Consider the following 15767-nt stretch of genomic DNA (forward strand, 5'->3'; position numbering starts at 1 on the left):
TCTTTTTACTAGTTGTCTCAGTCACTGAACCTTTTCCGACTACTGTCCAAACATTACAAAAAGTGAAGGAGCCAATTCAAACATCATTAAAATGGAATTAGATTCTGCTGGATTTTAAGTGGTCTCTGGCTCTCAGAACTCACTTCAAACCACTGCTACCCTACTTTTCTGTAAGACAGAAGATAAATTCAACAGTTTGACATCAACAGATACTAGAACTATTCATCCCTTCTCCTGACAAGCTGCTTTGTCTGTTTTGTAACACAGCCCATTTTCCACTGATGTGAATTTTTGTGGGTGGCTGTGTGTTCTTTCCTGCCTGGTTTAGTGTATTGTACTGTCAAAACTAAACACTGGACTCAGTAAAGATATACAGAGAAAAACGGGACCTACGATCCCCAAGCTATTAACGGTTGCATTGTGTGAAGGGCGTGCCATACATAAGACCACATTGGCTCTGGTGCTCCTGCCGGTTAGGGAGGTAAAAACTGTAAGGAACTTTCTCCTCATCACCCTGAAGCAGATCCTACCATGCATGTGCCAGGTTGGCTCAAGCGGACACCTACAGAGCTGGACTGTCCTTCAGAGGCTAGTATATTCGCTCTCAAGTAATAGTAAAGACGCAATAGGCTGGTTCATGGGACCAGAGGGTGCCCACTGACCTTCCGTTCTCCTGAGCTGTGTGCTTACCAAAATAAAAACATGAGGCTGATCTTCGTTAACTGCGTATTTTAAATGTGCTAAGTCAGTCTAAGTTACATTGTGTTCCGGGTCTTTTTTTTTTTTTTTTTTTTTTTTTTTTTTTTTACAAATATTGTTCTCTTAATTTAGTGTGCTCAATTACCCCCATCCCCATTTTCTCCCTAATTTAGAGTGGTCTGCTGCGTTCCCTAATTCCCCACACAGCTCAGGAGAACAGCTCACTGAAATTAGGTTGCCGACTGCACCACTTGTGTTTTATGCACCCAAAAGCCTATTGGTTACGACAATATTAATAACAAGATTCCACCGTCTTTTACTAACTACTGCATTTTGTACCTACTCCTTTAAAATCAACAAAAAGCACTCAATGTGCAGCATTTAAAAAATAATGTAACACAGTATATCTATCTGGAAAACAATCTATTTCCTTCTGCACATTTTTACTTGTTACAGGCCAGTACTGTACAGTAGCATGCCTTAGCAATATCTCTTTGTGAAAAAAAACAAACAAAAAATAAAAAAAACACACAATAAAACCAACAAGGATTTCATAAGGCATCCGCGGTTAACAACATGCCCGAGTGATTTATTAGAAGCTTATAAGTTATTAAGCTTACATCAACTATCAATTATTAAATGAACCCAAAGCTGGCATGGAGAGTGCTGACAAGTTACACAGCGGCCAGCTTTGGAGATCTGCCAGACTATTCCCATCATGGCGTACCAGTCAACTTGGGGTTACTAAGAATTTACGTGAAGTCTTTTCCTCTTATTAAATGTTTCATTCAGAGAGAAAATTGCTTCCAACAGATTATACTTTCATATACCAAGAGGATGGAAACACAGATGATACATCCTCATTAACTGTGTATCTTTTAAAAATATTTAATTGGGGGGGGGGGGGGGGGGGGGGGGGGGACAGTAAAATGACTGATCACAATTACCAGGGTCATACTGTCCACCCCACTCCCCTACACATACAGTCAGCCAGTTCTCAATCTGGCAAGTCAAACCAAAATGCTACACCTCAGAGGCCAATACAGATATACCCTTTCCTCATTTCTCCAGTTTTTGTAATTGAGTGAATGTCAGAACAGAAGTGTGTCTCTGCCTAGCCTGTGATATCCCGGTAGATCACATAGTCACGTCTGCTTTGGAATGCCAGCACAAGGTCTGTGGGACACCTGGCTAGGGCCACACTGGGATGCTGTGGGCACGTGGTTCAGACTAGGCAAGACTTCATTATGCAACGGTTAGCTCTCAGAACACCACAACAGAGGCCACAGCCAAGTACACAACTACATATTGAATCAATATTACAGTTCATTAATTAAATGATAATAATTTGACTCATTAAATAAATAACCTATTAAAATTAGAAGATTGCAAGATACCCTTGAAATAATAAAAACACATTATAGAACGATCATGAGGTAATGATGGATCTGTTACTAAACAAACAGTTTGGTATTTCATTGCACTGCTTATCAAAGTTGGTCTTCATTTGCCCAACCACTTGTACAAACCAGAAGCATAAGTAAGTGACCATGAGCTGGAGTATTTCTCCCTTAAGAATTAGTACTAATTAAAGTCCACACCAAGTTTAAATCATAAATTAAATATATAAGATAGAAACAAAAAGTACACTTGCCATAGTAAAAATGCTGTAGCTTAGCCTGGAGTAAAATAATAGAGAGGGTTCCCTGCTTATTAAAGATTATGGGTTACAATAACACAACATGCTATACTGGCTTCAAAGATAAACGGAGAAGGCAGGGGTCAGTCCAGGGCTACTTCAGCTCGGGGGAACCCTCTCCTCACAGTGAGATTTTTTTTATTGTAATTTAAAATTAACAATTGACCCTCACATCATATTACAGTACACCGCTGTACAGCCAAGTACAAACCAGCTGAAACTGTTGCAGCTCCCATTCCCATAGGCACACTCAAACAGAATGAAACCACATCAAGCAGTTTTCAAGTGTGTTTTAAATCAATGTGACACGGATATTTGTTAAACAGGGGTTTTGGATACTGGGTTTTATCTAGCTTCACCTCTGTATCAGCCTTTGTGAAAGTTTATAACAAAAAGATAGTAATGGAAAGAATGTAAAAGTCATTTTAATACCAATTTCAATGATAGTTTCTTGCTAGATCTGAAACATTTGTAGCCTATTCAAATTATTTTATTCCTACCTTACGTTTGTAAAATAGGGCCTACCATAAAATCTATGGACATGTAATAGTATTCCAAAAACCCATACCCAATATGACTACTGACACATCCATTCGAGATATTGACCTGGCAAATCCAGCAGCCTTCCTGTCTAAGCTCTCACTCTCTCAGTGATCCAGCGGCACAGCAATTCTGTCTCCGACAAAGAACACAAACACCTTCATTTAGGAAACATACACTGTGAATACAAGCTCCACATTCTAACACTGTAAGGTTAAGGAGAAGTTGGCAGTGGTACCTGTGTGAATCCCTGAGCTTGTGTGCTTTTGTTTTGGGAATTGTTAAAAAGAACCCTCACATAAACGCAAAATACTGAAGACATTGCATTCTGCCAAAATCCATTAATTAAAAAACGGATTCTAGCGTTAAGATTTTACCCTTCAATTACACAAAAATCTGTTTAACTGAACTTCCAATAGAACAATCCTGACAGATCAAACTATTAAATACACAGCATATGACTGACACAGAATCAAATCTGGCACTTTGCTGCACAGAAACTCTACACTGCCAGTCAACCAGACTGTCAAGCATTACTAATCTACCCTGCTGCCAAATACCTGAGCAAAACAGCACCTCCTGAAACTCAGCACTGCCCTCAGAGGCGGCTGTGAATCAGCGAGGTGATGAAAGACTCTTTCTACCCCAGAGGTGCTGTCAAGACGAAGAGCTTCTAGCCCAGGGCTCCTGCTCGGCCAGTGTCTGAAGGTAACAAAAGCTGCACAGCTGCAGTGCAGAGACAGCTCACCCCTTTGTAGCACTACAATAAATGTTTCAGCTCCAGATGGTCGCTTTCTCCGATCCATGAAATTCCTGACTTGTTAAGGAGGTGAAACCTAGAAACTTTCAAGTTAACGGCCCATTTGGGAATCAAGCAGATTCTTTGAATGCCTAATAATAGGAGAGCGCAGGATTTGGTGGAAACACTTTCCTGTAACACACTGGGCTTGCACAGTTCTACCTGCAGGGATGTTGCTACCCATCCACCCAGCAGCCTTGTGTCCAGACTTTTTTTCAGTGGCTGAAGTTAGTTTGTCAGAACTGTATCTCTGTAGATCTGTGACTTCATACAGAGACAGCTCATCATTTGTATTATGTGAAGCTTTAAGAGTCTCTTATATTTAACGTAGCATAGAACTAAGCTTAAAAGTGAAGTTCATGGGTGTTTGGCAAGAACTCAGAGCATTGTTCATGGGTGTTTGGCAAGAACTCAGAGCATTGGTCACTCAGATCTGGCATTACAACAAAACCATCTGTCTAAGTTTATATATATAATATTATATATATATATATATATATATATATATAGCACTGTGATTGGTGATTGGTTAAAACCTTGACACAGAAGGTAAAACAGATTGAACTATTGCCCTACAATCCTTACACCGGTCAATAGTCTTGGTTACATCACTGTCAGTCCCACCCCTTTTCAAACATTATATGAATTACAAAACACACTACAAAAGAAGGACGCTCCAAACACTAAAATGGAGATTAAAACATCACTGTCACCATTTTCTTACTTTCTGAAATTCAACTCAACGAAAACACATATCGGGGGGGTAAGCAACCTTTGGCACTTCCAATCTATTCCATTGCAGGACTTTGTTCCAAATGGCGTCTAAATGATTTAATTGACCCTCCATCAGGGTCAATTAAATAATTTAGGACCTGGTTGGAACAAAGCCCTGCAATGGAATGGACTGGAAGTGCCAGAGGTTGCTTACCTGGCATACAGGACGTGCAAGATATAAACTGGATTATGCAGCAGTCGGCAAACCAGGCGGAAACAGAGAAAAACTTTGCTAACTATGCTGTATGAACTTCAAAAACATTTTCTATTATTTATTTAACTTATGCTGTACCATCGATACTTAAACAAATACATGAAGTCGTATTTACTACCTAACCTTGCCTCACTTATTTGCAGACTCAGCAATACTGGAAAATCAAATGCCCATCTGGAAGACTATTGTTACCTCAAAGGCTGCGAGCATTTAGCACCCTGGTCTACTATAGCCCCCCTCTCCAGTCCCATATTTATTTTTATATATATATATATATATATATATATATATATATATATATATATATATATATATAGATATAGTGTGCCGGAGCGAAGGCAGAGGGGACTCTTTCGACGTCGAGAGTGGATACAGCGTTGAGCAGCAAAAAAGTAAATACATTAGGAAAGATAACCACGTAATAGGCCTAATATTTATTTAGTTATAAAATGAATGCTGAATAAGATGTCTGTGTTATAATATGCCAGCGCAGCTTTTCTTCAGTTCAGATACTGTATCAAAAGGGAGAGACAGAAACGGAAGTTTGAGAAATTGTTTACAGTTTGAACACCGGTACTGTAGAAATACTGCAAGAATCACTGGTATAGGGAATTGGTGGACTTGCTGTAGGAGTGTTATATCCGAGGCATGCTATAACCGAGAGCCTTATAGCGATGGAGCACTATATACATAAATACACACACACATTGTGTACTCAAACAACATCCGTCTACCCAGCTATTTTCAGTTTATCAATTACTTTTCTTCTTCATTAAGTATTTCTAGCGACTGATGAGTATCCTGTTGGAGCACGACTCTCCTTGGAAAGACAGCTGTATGCTGTTTTTGAATGTCTGTACTTATATATAGTAAATTAACATACAGTATATTAATATATACATAAATAAATGATAGAATCAAATTGTGACACTTTTGTTAACTGTCAAATGCATTATAATATGACAGCGAGAGAGAGAGAGAGAGAGAGAGAGAGAGAGAGAGAGAGATAAATAATGTCTAGATCAGACCAACAATCTGTTACAAACTATTGAGAAAAACAATGCGAAAGAAAACACTGTGCTAGACAAAAATAAGTGAGTGGGACAGGAAATTAGAAATAAGATTACAATGTAACACTGAGCTCACCACAGGCTGTGGGGGTGACCCTCCAATTCCATGGACAGATTTTTTAGGCTGAGAGAAGAGAGAAAAAAAAAAAAAAAAGGGATTTTTGTACATTCTGTTTCTAATCATAGTTTTCTGTGTCAGATCATAAAGCCAGGGATTTAAACCTGAAAGCTCTTTTGTATTTTTACTATGACATATTGATCGCAACAATTCCTTAATGCCACATGGAGCTGTGCAATGTATACAATGCCATTTTCAGCATAATAAAATAAATCTTTTCCTTTTGACCAGCAGGTGGCACTAACAAACACATTCATCTAATTTAATGTCGGATATGTAGTCATAACCGACTCATCTTTACGTTTTAGGAAGGCCTGTTCCGTCAGTTTCTGATAAATGGTATAAATCAACAGCAGCTACTCACATTTTATGAAGTCTAGTCAACTACAGTTTTACAGTTGTGTTTTCCCATCTGTTAACGCGTAATTCGCAGAGTGATGCATTTGTGCGGTGGACACCTGCCACAAAACAAGATTCAAAACATCATTCATGAAAAAAAAAAAAAAAAAAAAACTTTGGTATGTAACCTGACAAAGCCTGGTTTTGCATTTCCAAGGCAGATCAACTTAAAGTGAGAGGGGCTTAATATGCTAGACCCCAAAACCAACATTCTCCCAAGCCCTGCAGTTGCTGTGGCAACCATAATTAGCCATTGCTTTGATGCGTCACTTCAGTGCTTGTGCTGCTCAGTTGAGACAATGGCAGACAGGTATTTATAGACCTGTGATTCTCTTCAAAGGGGATGAAACGCTCTTCAGAGCCCTTCTTCAGAAAAACAAGTGTACCATCTGCTTTCAATGAACACAGAAACACACACACACACCTTGATGCATCTGTAGAACACATCAGTGCACACAGCCTCATACTTTACCATAGCCCCTTTCAAGAAAACACCTTAATGACTACCACTCGCATAAGACCTTGTCCCTTTGAATCTGAAGAAAGAGACGCATGTCATGCTAATAAGCAAGGGAGCTTTGAAGTGCAGAGTATTCTAATTAAAATGGATTTTGTGTCTCTCTAATGTCTTCTGCATTTTTTTTTTTTGTATTTACCCCTGCTCCCTGCCATATTGCATGTCATCAGTATGATCACCTGAAACCACCTGTGCCATTGCAACAGCAGGGAAGTCAGGAAGGCAAAGGGAATGAACATAGCACAAAAAGAAACTAGGAAGAAAAATCATTTTGGGTATTTTCAGAAAATACATTTAACAGCACAGAACAATTGGAATGAAGAGATTATAAACTAGAACTCAAATGCAGTTACTCTTGTAACGATACAATCTCATGAACCCCAGATCTACAGATAAGATGCTGTAAACAAACAGCCGGAATTAGTCATAAATTACAAGGGTTATTAATTTGCAGCAACAGAAAAACGACATGTGTTGAAGTTAGTATAGAATCATGTCCAAAAAAAGTACCCAAAGCACAGCTACATACCCAACAAAAACAAATGGGTCGATCTTATCATGCATTTTCCATAGGAGAGGAAAAACTCTTTACAATCAACAAACCTATTTTCTCTAATTGAAAAATACAACACAGAAACCATTACCAGGCCAATTCACAACTAAAGACTCTGTTTCCCCTCGCTAAGGAACACATTTTCAATACCTGTCATTAGGCACAGGTCCAAGTTGCCCAGCTGCTTCCATTTACAAAGTCATATCTCAATGTCCGGCAATGCGAAGTTGAAATTAAACATCCAGTTCTGAAAAGAGGACTTTGGTTCCTTTTGTTGGCCACAACTGCATCACAATGGAAGGATGCAGCATGTTTATACTCAGGAAAATGAAGTAATCAAGACTCAACGTGTAACAGAAAGCGTCATCTAGAAGGCGGCTGGCCAACAAATAGCCAGCCATGTATGACGACTACCTCTTTGGTACGTCATGGTTTTAACTTTATTGTGCTTCCAAAAACTAGTGCAAAATTAAGGTTTGGCTTGCAAGTGTTAGATTAAAGCCAATGGAAGATTTTGTTTAATATTTTGTTTAGTAGTTCTCAAACAAATATTATTCATGGCAGATAGAAGCAGAAGTTTGAGGTTTGTGGTCAATACAGTGTTGTTTTTTAATTGAGGGTACAGAAGCAGTTACCTATAAATTGTGGCCTTTGGTACCACTATTGTACACATGGTATCTAGCTGGAACTGCCATTAAACTTATGTACTGTATGTGTCTTCCACAGTGATATTAAGTGTGAATCTGGAACAAGGAGCATAGGATCACAGATTTCTGTGTGAAATTATGAATGGGATGAGAAAAGTATAATTGAAATGTGTTGGCATTAAATTAGAAGTAACTCACAGCCCCTAACCCCAGTTCAGCAACTCTGCAGTGACTGTCTTCAATAACACAGCCACTTCGTTTCCATGCGGATTCCAAACAAGGGACCGGCTAATTCCATTCTACACTGTCAGTCTGCGGGTGGGATCAGCTGTGTAACCAAATATAGATTCCCAGTGCAACACACCACCCTCCCTGACCTCCCAATGCAGCCCTTGAGACAGTCCGGTGCAAGAAATGACTTGGCTAACAGGATTAAGAAAATCAGTTTCCATTGAGAAGCAAGAAAACCACAGCTATTTTCCCAACAAGCGATTTTCCCAGGTCTCTGTGGGCTTGCTTCTCAACAACAAGAACCCCACAAGAGCACTTCCCAGACTGAGTGATGGCATCATGAGAGGTCAATGGGGAGACCAGATTACACTCTGACAAAACCAGCTGGCTCTGCTGTTTTGATATTAGATTTACATTTCTCACACTGCGATGTTTAAAAGGATTCAAAGGGTGGATTTTGTTTTGATCTGAAATCCGTACAAGTGTTTGTTTTCGATACTGCACATTGACAAATATTCCAAGGGGCTGTTCCACCCAAGTACTGCTCAAACACACCTCTCTTTACAGCTTCTGAAAAGAATCTGTTGGTCTGGCTGCAGTGTTTGGTACAAGAATATTACACTGCTTCACAGTCTTTAGTAAATAAGTTCATAACTCCATGAACTTGACAGAAACAGTGACATCAACTACTGACAGAATCCAGGTTAGCTGGAACCAAGTGTGGATATAATTGCACACCTTCTAGGCAGTTCCAGTCACTAGGGATCTGGGAGGAGGCTTCTAAAACAAATGCAGAGTCAGTTACATCACTTGAAATTCCAATACTGTGAGCCAGTCAATTCAGTGGAGACAGGGTTCAGAAACTAATGAGAATGTTCACTAAGTAAAGGTACTTATCTGCTTGCTGGGTGAGTGAACCATGAAGTCAGCAGTGTGAGTTACAGCTACAGAGCAAAGTGTGGAGACACCCATAGAACTGCTCTGTGACCTCTGCCAGCTAGGGTTAGGAAAACAAAAGACAGACTGCAATTGCTCTATAAAACATCGAGACTTTGAGGTCCCAACAATTCAACTTTAGTCCAGAGCTACAACCTTTCCTTTTTCTATACACAAACACATACGGTACTGTAAGTAAAACTTTAGTAATTAAATGCACAATTACTTAAGGGCCAAACATCACCTTATTCTAGAATGAACTATAAAAAGGGAAGCATATTTATGAAAAATGAAAGAATGCAGAGTTCAGCACAGGGTTAATGAACAATGTTTTAAAGGCCACCTCTCGTTCCTGTGATAAAAAGTTTGGTTAGAACAAATTAGTTGATGAAAGATTAATAAAGGGTACAGTTTGAATGAGCAGACAGGGCTCAAGAGGAAAAGACATCATAGTGGGTCAGCGATATCTCTATCGATCAATATTGCATACTGTACACATTACTTAATTTCCCCTACCATGTGCCAATTTCTACTTCAAAGCTGAAGGCGGGGAGGGGGGTATGTTGAAGATGCAAACAATTACTGTTAATTGAGTTAATGAGAGGGTTCCTTAAAAGAATGGACATACATCCGTCATACATCATTTTTAAAAATCTAAAATCTTCAAAACATAAAAATTTATATTTTGGATATTTTAGGCCTGCTTTCTTGTTTAGCTGTGCCACAGACTAAAGATACATAACCTTTAAAATACAATCAAAATCTTCCAAACCTCTTCCAATCTCGCTGTTTACTGCTAATAGTTTAATTTGATCGATTTATACCCCGACAGGATAAGTCGCTGGAATGTGACAGAATGAAGGGTTATACTGGGATTGCAATCCAGGGTGATTCTCCAGTGTTGCAAAATGCTCTAAAAAAATCCAGCTCGGGGGGGGGGGGGGGGGGGGGTAGTTTGGGGGAGGATGGGGGGGGGGGGGGGGGGGGGGGTCCTTAGAACTCTACCTATATAATAACCTGTAAGGTCAATCATTGAATTTTAAGATTGGGGTGAGTGGTTTCCAGCAGCTCCACCTTAGAACTGAAATCTCACAGGATCCTTCTGACTACTATAGCTTGACAGGAGAGAACAGAGCTGTGCCTCTTTGTGACAAGCCAAGAATTTTAGCCATCCGCATGGAGACTTAATACATTGAAGATTTCTCAAACTGTACCTTCGAAACTGCTTCAGCTGAGGTCTTTGTTTATCGAGGTGTAACCCATTACAAACAGAAAAAAAGGATGAAGAAAACACTCACTAAGGTGCTGCCTCTGTATTAAAGTGTTTTGAATAATAGAGCTAAAAACTTTTAAATTTCTGTGTAGCAACTCCTTAGTTTCCCACATAGCAACAGTACATATACAGCTGCCTATAAACTACATGTATCTTTGTGTGGAGGCTAGAATACACCCAAACTAACTCGCCTTCATATAAATGCAATATCTAACAATATCACACATTACCTTACATATTAAAACGCTGTTACAACTCTCAATGCAGCTACTAGTTACCTAAACTGCTGATTGGTACAATATATACACTGGCTATAGAGTAAAACTTTGAATCTCCTTGTACTTGTGGATGTTACGTTAATTCCCACACTTAAAGAAAGACCACTTTTAATGCTTTTCTCCTTGGCCTCTGTGTGGTCCTCAGCCTGTTTAATTAAACAGCTCTGTGGGACAGAGGTTTTCCTATGCACCTGCACACAGCTAATCCCTATACTGTATCTCCTCCTCCACAGTTATGCCCAGGGCCATTCCCAGAGGCAATGTAGCCAAGGACACAGTGGGTTAATCCTGTTGGGATCTGCAACATACAAAACAATTGACAAATCGTACAGATACATTTGTGCAAGTATTTGAAAAGTTCCCTTTTTAAAGGGAGTTTACCACTAGCCACATTATCACTGGTTCTGTTCTCGTTTTTTGTTTTGAATACTGGATATGCAGACATTTCAAACACAGCTCTACATAATTAAAATGAAAAAATTGGACATCACCAACAGAAGATGGAATTAATAGCTTGTATGCATCATGAGGACAGCAGGACTAAAATGAAAACAAAAAAAGCAGAAATAACGTGCACACGTCACCATTCTAAGTCTTCAAAACAATCACAACAATACACGTGGCTCAGTGGAGTCTGTAGTCTGTTGTATTATCTAGTGTCTGTCTGAACACACCATTGCACCATGCACAAGGAATTAATGTGGCTAACTTTAGATGAACATGTGTTCTTCCAACAGTCTAGGTTAGTTCACAAACGTGTTTAAATAAAGCTCAGTCAGAGCTATTTAAAATGATATTCAAACCACTAGTTATATCGTTCCATTTAATCCAAGCACCATCCTGGAACTGTTCTTAAAGAACAAGCAGAAACATGCTGTTACACCACCACAGGGCTGACACTGCAAACCCAAAGCATAGTTCACATGGAACTCAGCCTGGCTCTTTGTATGGGTTTGGTGACTTTTTGCTATGGAATGCAACTATGGCCAACTTCCGGTTGTTGCTTTTCATGTTTTTTTTTCTTCACAATTTTGTATATTGTGATAAAGTGTAGACAGACTGACAGATAGTGCCTATAGAAAGTCTAACCCCTTTCAAAATGTTCACCTTTTGTTGCCTTATAGCTTAGAATTAAAATGCACTAAAATAGTGGATTTTTTTTTTCATTTAACTACATATCCTACCCCACAACTTCCAAGTGAAAAAAATATTCTAGAAATTTGTAGAAAATTAATTAAAACCATAAAAACTGAAGTAGCTTGGCTGGATAAGTGTCCACCCCCCTTGTAATAGCAATCATCAGGTGTAACCAATCACCTTAAATCACACACCAGGTTAAGTGGCCTCCAGCTGTGTTAAATTGTAGTGATTCACATGATGTCAGGATAAATTCAGCAGTTCCTGTAGGTTCCCTCTGCTGGATAGAGCATTTCAAAGCAAAGACTTAACCATGAGCACAAAGGCGCTTTCAAAAGAACTCCGGGACAAAGTTGTTGAAAGGCACAGATCAGGGGATGGGTATAAAAAAAATATCAAAGGCCTTGAATATCCCTTGGAGCACGGTCAAGACGATTACTAAGAAATGGAACAGGACAACGGAGCAAGAAGGAGACTGATCAGAGAGGCTACCAAGTGGCCAAGACTGGTCAAAGTGTGCACGTGATATCCCAAGCACTCCACAAATCTGGCCTGTATGGTAGGGTGGCAAGAAGGAAGCCATTACTCATTTAAGCCCACCTTGAAACCCGTTTGAAGTATGCAAAAAACCAATCAGGAGATTCTGTAGCCATGTGGCAAAAAAGTTTTGTGGTCTGACGAAACCAAAATCGAACTTTTTGGCCTAAATGCAAAGCGTTATGTTTGGAGCAAACCCAACACAGCGCATCACCCAAAGAACACCATCCCTACTGTGAAGCATGGTGGTGGCAGCATCATGTTATGGGGATGTTTCTCATCGGCAGGGACTGGGGCACTTGTCAGGATAGAAGGGAAAATGAAAGGAGCAAAGTATAGAGAAGTCCTTGAGGAAAACCTGCTGCCCTCTGCAAGAAAACTGAAACTGAGACAAAAGTTCACCTTTCAGCATGACAACAACCAAAGGCACACAGCCAAAGTTACACAGGAGTGGCTAAAGAACAAAAAGGAAAATGCCCTTGAGTGGCCCAGTCAGAGCTCCAACTTAAATCCAATCGAAAATCTGTGGCATGACTTAAAGACTGCTGTCCATCAAAGCTCCCCAAGGAACATGACAGAGCTTGAACAGTTTTGTAAAGAAGAATGGTAAAATATTGCCAAACCTAGGTGTGCAAAGTTAGTAGAGACCTATCTCAACAGGCTCACACGAAGTATTAACTCAGGGGGGTGAAGACTTAAACAATTCTGATCTTTCAGTTTTGCATTTTTAATATTTTTTTTTTCCCCTTAACAGTATGGAGTATGGTGTGTAAATAATGGAAAAAAATCCCCCATTTAAATGCATGAAACTCTGAGGCACTGACACAACAAAATGTGAAGAAAGTTCAAGGGTGTGTAGACTTTTTATAGGCACTGTATACCCTCAGATGCTCTCGATATCTAAGGAATGTCATTTGCAAGTTTCAACTCAATTGAATAAGTAGTTCTCTAGCTATGTAAAACTGGTTGTACTCAAAGGCACCGCCACCATTTTAGTACTGTATATTCTCTTGTAACCATTTTGAGTAACTAACAGCTACCCATAGCTTTAAACAATGTATTCTGTGTTACGATGGCCACTTTATCTTACAAATTACAACATAAAGATCTTCTCATCACAACGTTTGCCTAATTCAATAATTAAGTTCTGTTTTGGAGTTAAGTAACCTTAAATCATCTCAAAAGAAATGAGGCAAGCTGAGATAACAACTTCAGTTTATATCCCATGCCTGAACTGAACACAATATGGGTGTGTACATGTCAACCAGGGTTCAGGTTTCACAACATGCCTCTCAGCCAAAACCCAGCTGAACCAGCAGACTGATAAAAACACATGTGTATACTTGGTGTTATGAACTATTTCTTTATCTGCTTTGTTTGTTTGTTTTTTCTCACAACTTACAGTACCAGAACCACTATTTATTTATTTTTTGTTTGTTTTGTTTTGTTAATCTGATGATGAGATCAAATGTGGTAGGTCCAGGAAATAAAATGAAATTCAGAATGGAGTGACACATTCAATTGTCCCTAAGTGTTTAATAAATTTAAAAAAAAAAAAAACATTTATATTTGTACTGATACAGTTCTGAAATTGGTGACAAATAAAAAAAAAATAAGAAATAACTGCGCGTTTGTGTGATTCGTAATTTTATTGAATGCAGAGCTCCAGAAAAAAAGACAGGGGAAGGACGTGATATACTACAGGGCATTGTGGTGGCTCAAATTCCGCGCCGGTGCAGATTTTCCTATACAAAAGTTGTCTGCCACTATATGTAAAAGAAAAAAAAAATGCGAGTGTGCACTGGACCACGGTTCCAGAAAACACAAATTATGTGTTCATGCCACAGAAACTGCTGTAAATCCTTTAGTCATTTTCCAAAACACACAACAGATATCAAACAGTTACTGTACCATATCCTCTGACAAAAAAAAAAAAAAAAAAAAAAAACTGTTTGACTGCGTTTCTTTTTTTAACTGCAAATCTGGCTTCGGCTAAAGTTCAAACCTCACACTTCCTAACTAACTAAATTAATCGCATTGGCTAGGTCTGCCTAACACTATTCAACCTGTCGCTAAGTAATGTGTTTACTTAACTTGACACTAGAGAATAGCAGCGGCAGCTCGTCATACATAGAACACACAATGTGTGTACATGACAACTCTAACAACAATGCACAACCGCCTTTACTTAGCAACTGTATTATTCTACTTATAAACTGCGTTTGGTTTGGTATTTTGTTTTTTGTTTGTTTGGTTTTTTACATCCGTGTGGTCATAGTTTAACGTATGTTTTGTATGCTCTCCAAGAAATCAGCGCTATGCATTTCGGATCAAATCACACACAACTGATTAGTCAATAACTAAGGTCACGTTATGACCTGTTTTCTTTAACAGAACACAATGCAAGTCTGGCATAATTCAATTTTCCTTTAAGGAAAGTCTAGTTGTACACCGTTCCCTATCTGCATTATCGGCGGGTAAGGACACTGCTGTGTACGGCAGTCCGGACAGTGTTGGCGTGTATTTCACTGTGACACACATACACAAGACGCTGTCAAAAAAGCAGAGTGAAAGCGGGACTTACCCTTTCTCTATGAATAACCCAGCTTTTGAACAAGGTTAACCTAGATGTCCATCAATCTGCCCGAATACTTTGTATCGGCAATACAAAAAGTGTTACTGGTGTGTAGAAGATGGCCGCCGCTGAGCAGCTTTTCTGAACTCAATGACGTAATCGTGGAGCTTTAAACTTTTAACACTTTGTGGTCCTCAACACTTCCAGTGCTTACCGGCACACTGTTATTATTATTGGTAGGCTCCGTAGTTTAAGCATTACGCTGTTTTTCCTTCTTTTTAATCACATACGGTACAGTTAATGTTATTTTAGTTGTGTTCAGGTTGAAAGAAAAAACCTAATTCTACAATATAGGTATAGATTTAAGATGAATCTTTGCACATTGGACACTACTAAGCAAGTTACTAAAATTTACGCCCCAAGTAGAAATAGAACCCTATTGAGTTGGGTTTGTTCAGCACATTGCCTAACTCTATCCCTAAACCCCAAAAGCAACAGACTATATTTTAAACAAACAGCTATGACTAGATTGCATGCCTGACTGAGTCGCCAACACCTTTCTTTATCGTGCACGCTGTTTTTTTTTGTTTGTTTGTTTTTTTTGTATAATACACCTTTAAACAAGAATGTATCTAAACGTTTATTGCAACAGATCACTGTAATTACGATTTCTGTAGCTGCGCAGTTGACATGTTGCAGTCTTTGTTCACAGCTACCGGTGTGTGGGTGGGACGAGAGAGTGAAATCGTGTCCACTGTGATATTCATGCTA

General features: G+C 39.1%; 1 protein-coding gene across 8 annotated transcripts in view; it reads right to left on the bottom strand.

Annotated features, from left to right (window-relative positions):
• Nucleotides 1-15128, bottom strand: part of LOC121330777 (myocardin-related transcription factor B-like) — a 53843-nt gene extending 38715 nt beyond the window's left edge. For 6 of the 8 annotated variants that reach the window (XM_041277538.1, XM_041277543.1, XM_041277542.1 and 3 more), the window contains exons 1-2: nucleotides 15006-15128; nucleotides 5872-5919 (exon numbers count right to left, since the gene is read on the bottom strand). The gene's annotated coding sequence lies outside the window, so the exon portion shown is untranslated. Of the gene's footprint in view, nucleotides 1-5871; nucleotides 5920-6277; nucleotides 6372-15005 lie in introns of all 8 variants that reach the window. The other 2 variants (XM_041277536.1, XM_041277537.1) reach the window with 2 other exon arrangements.
• Nucleotides 15129-15767: the final 639 nt, after the last annotated feature.

This window comes from Polyodon spathula, chromosome 18 (genome assembly GCF_017654505.1).
Source record: "Polyodon spathula isolate WHYD16114869_AA chromosome 18, ASM1765450v1, whole genome shotgun sequence".
NCBI lineage: Eukaryota > Metazoa > Chordata > Actinopteri > Acipenseriformes > Polyodontidae > Polyodon > Polyodon spathula.